We start from the raw sequence: 7,718 nt of genomic DNA, 5'->3' as shown, positions 1-7,718 counted from the left end.
TTGCAACAGGAACCAGTCCAGATAATATACGGGAGTTCTGGTGCATTTGTGTATGAACTCCAGCATATTATGCTGGACCGGTATACCTTGCTAACTCCTGTAAAATTTGCGGGAGACTGGAGCACAGTGCTCCAAACTCCAGTTATTATACCGGACAAATTACTTGCTGGAACTCCCGTAAAATTTGGGAGTTCCAGCATAATTATGCTTGAACTCCCGTAAAATTTGCGGGAGTTCCAGCATACTTATGCTGGAACTCCCGTAAATTTGCGGGGCGTATTTTTCCGGATTGAACAGTGTTTTCGCTCAGATTTAAAGTGGCTAAATTTCAATGACTTTTGAAACTTGGCTATTTTCAACGACCAGTGGTAAATCTGGCTATTTTTGAATTTCTCCAATGTATAGTTCACCGCATGAATGGACCTTTCATATAGTTCACTGACAATTTCCTAACTCCGTTTTGTAGTAGCTCACTTTAATGGACAATTTTGCAGCTTAATGTACTCTGATCAATATAGTCAACATCAATATCTTGCTACCCCGGACACAAAATGTACTCTGATTAATCATCCTGGTTAAAACTCACTCATAATCTGCCTATGGCAAAAATAACCAATTAGAAGTATCCTATACCATTTCCTTAACGAATTTAAGAAAAATTGAATTAGATTGTTAAATGTGAAATGCTGCATACGAGATATGTACATCCCTGTTAAGATAAAAATTGGTCCAAATTAATAAAAGAAAGACGCAAAAAAATTTCAGGTTTTGGCAACCAATAGAGCAGGTGCTCGAATCACCATCAAGAAAACCACAAAATAGACAAGCTGAGGGCATAAACTTAGCCAGTACTGGAATTAGATTGTTCTTACCTGCTACTGCTAGTCCACTTTGCAATAACTGAATTCAGGTGAGAGAGATAAAGCGTTATTCTTCAACAGCCCAGAATCATCACCAGGAACTTGCTTTCTGATCTGTTTCTCCTGCAGTTTTGTCCATACTCTTGAATTCCCAGTAGAGACTTCAAAAACCTCTTGCATGATGGTCTCAAATCCCTGTCATTTCTGTAAACACTGGAAAGCCAATTCTGCCACGGCGGTGTCATTCAACTTTACCTTCTCATTGGAATTCAAAACCAAGACTTGGATCAAACCAACTCATGCAGTGCATTGCTCTGAATCTTGTTAATAGCCATATTTTGACAGATTTATTTCGTATCGATGCCTAGAATATCAACAGCTGGTTAGGAGGATTATAGCTCGATTAGTTACACCCCGAAACTATAAACATCACTTTTACTGGTGAGTTGATAGCATTCGTGATAACTGGGGATCAACATATCCAGGGGTGCCCTGTGGAGCTGTTGAGACGTGAGTAGCATCAGTTGGGAAAAGCCGAGGACAAGCCAAAATTCCTACTTTGACGCAGAGAAATTATTGTCTAGGAGGATATGTTAGTTTTTACATTCTCTGTGAATGACATTCTGAATTTGGAGATAGGCTAGTGCGCTTGCGGTTTCTCATGGCTATGCTCATTCGTGTAATCCATGAAAGTGAATCCAGGCTTAGTGTGTTCTCCATGAAGATGTCAGAGACTGTGCCATTGGAATATATTCATACACCAGAAAGAAGCTCGCGGCTATGGCGAGATGTGCATCCGTAAAGGGTAACTAGATTCGATGGTGCAAGCGTGTGAGGAGTTCAACTTCATTGCGAATTGCTCAAACCCTCTTGTAGTTGTTCTCATATAAACGTTTTACAGCAACAACACGTCCATCTCGAGTTTACCTGTAACATACATGTAAACAGATGGTCAGATAAAAAATTTAGGTTAGTAGCAGGTTGGTGGTGAAAAGAAGATCACTTCGAGTAATTCTATTACCCTTTGTATCTGTGCCAAAGCCACCTTCCCTAGCTCTTTTTTGGAATCAAAATTGCTTTGTGCTTTTGCAGGTTTTGTAGTCAAATACGTGAAATTCCGAAATAGTGTGAGAGCCTTTTCAGGGTTCCGTTATTGAGGAGGGATAAGAAAGATGCTACTGGAGATCAAAGACGACCGCGTCACTTTTCTCTGTTCGACGATAGAGGAGAAGAAAATTACAACATGCCAAAAGGCAGTTAATGCAGTTTGCACTTGCACCTGAAGAGAGGAAATATGTGACCAGGAGAGTTCGGATCGTTGTTGAAGAGAAGGACAATAACAAGATGAACAAGGTCAAAGGACAGTTACTACGGCAGCCTTCACTCTGATATCTTTTATTGCCTGTAACGCAGACATAAAAAAGTGATGAAATGATACAGAAACACAATAAAGAATCTTCAGTGGTATAATAAATCAACTGCTATCACCTTATTGTTTCTATCTATGAAGGAATAAGGTGGTTATTTTTGTACTCCGTTATGGATCATACATAGTCAAAAGTGGAATTGGACTTTTAAGTTTCTAGATTAAACATGACGTGTTCGCTTTGAGATTTAGATTCGTTATTCCGAGCACCCACATTGCTCTATGCTATTCAAGCAATCTCGACATTTCCTTCTCTCTTTTGCAGAAGTTGTGGGTAATCATTTTCGCATTAAACAGGGTGCTGACATGATTCTACTGCAATAGTTATAGTGCTCTAGAAACTCACTATGAAAAAACGGAAAAGAATGATTGATGATAGCTTTACTGGCAATTTACAACATATGTTTCCCTTTCACAAGAATTGGTACAGTCATAAGAGAAAGATGTTGTTGGACCTAGGCTAATGGAGGCTCCCGAGGTTGGCACAATGCTTTCATCAAGTTTCTGTGTTTTTATGATCTACCCCTCCTTAGTGTATTAATGGAGAAACCTTAACAAGCAAAACAGATAATAGAAGGAAACATGGAAAACAACTGTTGTAAAAAACAATACTTAGAAAAGCCTGAATCTAAGTCAGGTTAAAATGATTAGAATATAAGAAATTCGGATGAAAAAGTAGAAAAAGTTGCGTTTCTTACTAAGTTAAATGTCCAACTTTCACCACCTACGGCTAAGAGAGTCAAAGTCGAGATGGAGCCAAAAGCTTAGACATTTCAATTACGATATAGAAAAGAATAAGTAGAAAGGACAGGGAATTCATGAAGTATTCAAATCTCTGCTTGGTAGGCAAAGCGTGGAAACAGAGAGGGTAAAGTGTTTATTCAGTCATCGCGTCTACATTGCGCTTTAGGAACGAGCTAAAAGAATACCCTGATAGGACCTTTTTTCAAGAATATATGAGTTAAATCAACTTCAATCTGTTCTTTTTCCTGGCAATTCTATCACATATCATAGGTGAATTTCTCTTCTATAGATGTATTGTTCAAACTCCACCATTCACCAATTTTGATATCCCTATCTCGCTGGTTGAGGCTAAACAAAACTTGCTGCCGTCTAATACTACTAGATCTCAGAACAGGCATCAGCAAAAATGCTTGTGCTGGAAATCTGTACACTAATTTTATTGTTTGGGCTTCACAAACTTTGATAAAAAATGCCCAACAAATGTTACAAGGATGAAATAAATTAGAAAGGCGGTGAAACGAATTTGGAAGTTTCCCACCAAAATATGGGGAAAAAATTTTGAATGGACTATTCAATTTAAATATGTCTGTCTGGGCCAAATACTCGACCATATGCCAGCCTATTCTCCCTTCTGGAGCTTATTTGACAGTTGAAGACTATGGGCAACCAGTTAGATTCAACTAATTTTGGCAAACAGAGTTAAAGTTAGATTAGGGAGATGGAACCGCACCTTGATCTGTTCCATAACCACAAGTAATAGGAATAAGTTCGATCCCTACAAAGGCACGTTGGCTCCGTAAGATTTGTCTCTGACCAACATAACGCCGCCTGACTTCTCAAAACTATACATTCTGTGCTTTTTTATACACCACATCAAACCCTTGCTTCAATAGCTCCAATATCTTCGTACTTCCTTCTTCTTGAACTGCTCAAATGCCTTCATCACAAACAGAACCAATGACCTTATGCTCACAATTCGGGTACTTTGGGCCCCAGAATGATGAAAATGACTCATCTGGATAAGAAAACCAAGACTGGAGTTTCCATTGATATTGCAGCTAAAGGAGAACTTTTTCCATTCTGAAGGTATATTTAAAAGGACAAGCATAGAACATGACGAAAACTCGCAAGTCCGGGACCATAGCGGAAAAGAGAATCATTCAAGGTAGTGTTACCAATCTATTCAGGACAAATGTCTTCTTCAAGATCTTTACGTGCAATTCTCATGGTTTGCTTTTCTTCATTGATGTCAAGTACGCGGAAATCATGATTGTCAATCTTCATAACGGGATTATGGTTGGCTTCACATTCAAGCTCGAATTGTGGAAAGACACATTCTTTGAGGTCGATCACCACCCCAGAAAGGGAAGCTGATCTTCTGAATATCCCACAGCTTAAGAGCTCTTACAGGTGGGTAAGCTGTTTATTTTCTTGGCCATAAGATAGTGAGGAAGTGATCAAGAAGAATATGAAGGTATGACGGAAATGGAGCAGGAGGAAGGGAAGCTTTGAGCATGCATTTGTGAGAACTCATCATGATAGATTTGGTTGGCTGGAGGAATACTTTGATATTGGAGAAGTTACGTAAAATATATGATTCAATTGAAAATGTCCAAGAGTCAAAGTTAATCCAGTTTCTGACTAACAAAAATGTCATACTTGAGTACTTATTATGGTAAACAAAAGAAATGGCCGCTCCTTTTATGACTTTTCCAGTGATTATTGTAGAAAGTTCGCTTTCAACTTAAGAGGATTGGACGAAAGTAAGGTTCTTGTTTTCACAACGAAGGAGAAAATTTCAAACGAATAAAAAGGCAAAGATATTTTTACGCCAGTCTTATTGGTAGCTTCCATGCAATAGCCTTGAAACTTCCTCCGAGACTGTAAATGCAGCTCTAGATGATAAAGCTAATTTAAAATAAAAAAATAAAAAAATAGGGAAAAGGGCGGGCAATACTAATGTGACAGGAAAAAAAAACGTATGCCTTTTGAAAATTCCCTCTTAGCATGGAATATAAAATTCCAAAGTCTCTATTCATGAGTTGATGCACCTACCATTGCTAATGTCTATATTATTAAGATTCTTTTTGTTTTTTTTTTGGGGTGCCATGTGAACCAATGGGTATTTCAGTCAGCTGATGTCAGAGAATTAGGGATGGCCAAAATGGTTTAAAAGAAAATTAGTTTAACCATCCATTTCTCCACTAAAAAATGTGGATAATGAACACTTTAAAAACGGGTCAAATATGGATAAGAACCATATTATTCATTTTGAAAATGGATAACCAATAGGTCTAACTTTTATATTTGTAAAGCCTCAAATTGGGGGTTCCTCAAGTTAGGGAGACTAAGAATTCTCCTAAAATGATCTACAAGAAGTCATAGATAATATGGTTACTCATGTTTCCGCCGATTAACCATTTTTCATCCGTATCAAATATGGATCGGATCGGATAATTTATCAGTTTTTCATTACCCGTTTTTGATCCGAACCATATCCGACCCGACCTGCGCCGTTTGCCACTCCCTAGATAGAATCTACAATCTTAGCGGGAATAATAGGAGATAATCAAAAAGGAGATGTTTTTAGAACCCGAGTCTCGTTACCAAGAGGGCTTTTTTTCGAATTTCTTTTGGGTCGCCCTGTATCACTTAAATGTAATGTTTGAATTCGCAAAATGTTCTCCTCTTTTCTAATTTTCTTCCCCTACTTTTAAGGAATCTGTCCCTAAAAAGAAACTTTTCAGAAAAGAATAGCTACCTGAACTAGGTGTTGAAAGAATAATATCTAGATGGAGTGTGTTTGATTCAAAAGATATTGGGAATCTTATTGAACAAATCAAATCAAAGAAAATGAAGGGGTTAAATCTTAGCTAAGGCATAGATACACTAGAACATAAGACACAAGTAATAAACATGATGGAAAGTATTTGTTGATCTTATGAAAAAGGCGTAATGTACATGAGAATGACAATCTTAAATATAGAGGGGAGTTTATCAAGTTTTGCTTCAACTGGAAAAGCCCAAAAAACTGAAGAAGAGTCCCTCTACTAGGTATTTCTTCCACTATATATAAAGGGCTGCCAGGGGCGAATCTATAGCTCACATTATAGGGCACGTGAACCCATGACCCCTCGTCAAACTAGGTATTTTATGCACGTATTTTTTAGAGTTGATCCAGTATTGTATGGCACCTATGCTCCAATAAAGGTCGAATGGTGCATTTGGTTCAATACTTAATTATTTACTCAAAGAAGTAGGATCAAATTTCCAACTTAGCACTTTTTTTTCCCTCTATTTTTTTAGTGTTACACCATGTTCAAGAAACTCTAGATCCGCCTCTGATTGCTGCGACAACTATTCGTCCCTATCCGCTATTGTCGTCCCTCGTAGGACGTCCCCGCTTATAAAGATCTCATCTTCCATTGTCTTTGTCAAATGGCTGTGGTCATCTAAATTTAGGACTCATACGGAGTGGTGGAGTTTTACGAAACAAGCAGAAATTTACTTATTTCAACGCAGAATATAAAACCATGTGTTACGTATTCCAAATAACGTGGAAAAGAGAAAAAATCCAAAAGAACAGGAAAGAAACATCATAGGTATAAAAGTCACTCATTTCCTACGATTCCATTGTCGAAACTAAGTAGGCATTTGGCAATAGATGCCAAAAAAGTTTCGACGTAGAATTTTTTATTTGGAATTTAAAATTTTATTTTGAAAAAAGGTTAAAGGTTTCCGGAAAACTTTGAAAATTTTGGTTTTTGAAAATATATTTTTCGAAAAAATCTGCAAAAACTTATAAATATTCATGGGAAAACAGGGTTTTGGAAAATATTTTCCGGAGAAAAGCAAAAAATGTTTATGGCCAAAAACAGTTGGCTAGGCAACTTTAATGGGTTCAGCATACTGACCTATAGGTCATTTTGTGGGAGAAATTTCAAAAATAAAAGGCCAATTTTACAATTGGGTCATTCAAAAATAGCCACCTTTAAAAGTAATCGAAATTTAGCCACTTTCATGTTAAGATAAATCTGAGCGAAAATACTGTTCAAAGCCCCGAGTAATTATGCTTTAGTTCCAGCATAACTATACTTGAACTCCAGCATATATATACTGGAAGTTCCAGGATAAGCAGACTGGATTCAGCATAATATGATTGGGTCCCATAAGTACACTAACTTCAGTAAAATATACTGGAGTTCCAGCAAAGTATACCCGTCCAGTATAATATGTTTGAAGTTATACACAAGTGCTCGAATCTCCAGTATATTATGCTGGAACTTTCCGTTGTGTTGGAGTTCCAGCATTAATATGCTGGAAGTTCATGCACAGGCACCGAACTCCAGTATACTTATGCTGGCGTCTCTGTTGCAGCAAAATAGTTGGTTATTTTTCAATACTTGGCAAACACTGGCTATTTTTGGAATGACCAGTCCGAAAACTGGCCAGCCCGTGCTATTTTTACTCATTTTGGCTCTCTTTGTGAGTATTAACCCGGTTTGCAGGATTTAGACGCACTAGGGTGAAAGTTCAAAAATAGCCATTTATAAGTGGTAATTGAAAAATAGTCACAGTTTCAAAAGTAAATCAAATGTACCACTTTCATGTAAAGAGAAAGTCGGAACGAAACATTCAAAATCCGGAAATTTCCAGCAAATACTGGAGTTTGAATTTTTTTACATGTG

Source organism: Nicotiana attenuata, unplaced genomic scaffold, assembly GCF_001879085.1.
Source record: "Nicotiana attenuata strain UT unplaced genomic scaffold, NIATTr2, whole genome shotgun sequence".
Classification (NCBI taxonomy): domain Eukaryota; kingdom Viridiplantae; phylum Streptophyta; class Magnoliopsida; order Solanales; family Solanaceae; genus Nicotiana; species Nicotiana attenuata.
The sequence above is the reverse complement of the archived record's forward strand: the minus strand, read 5'-3'. Positions refer to the sequence as shown.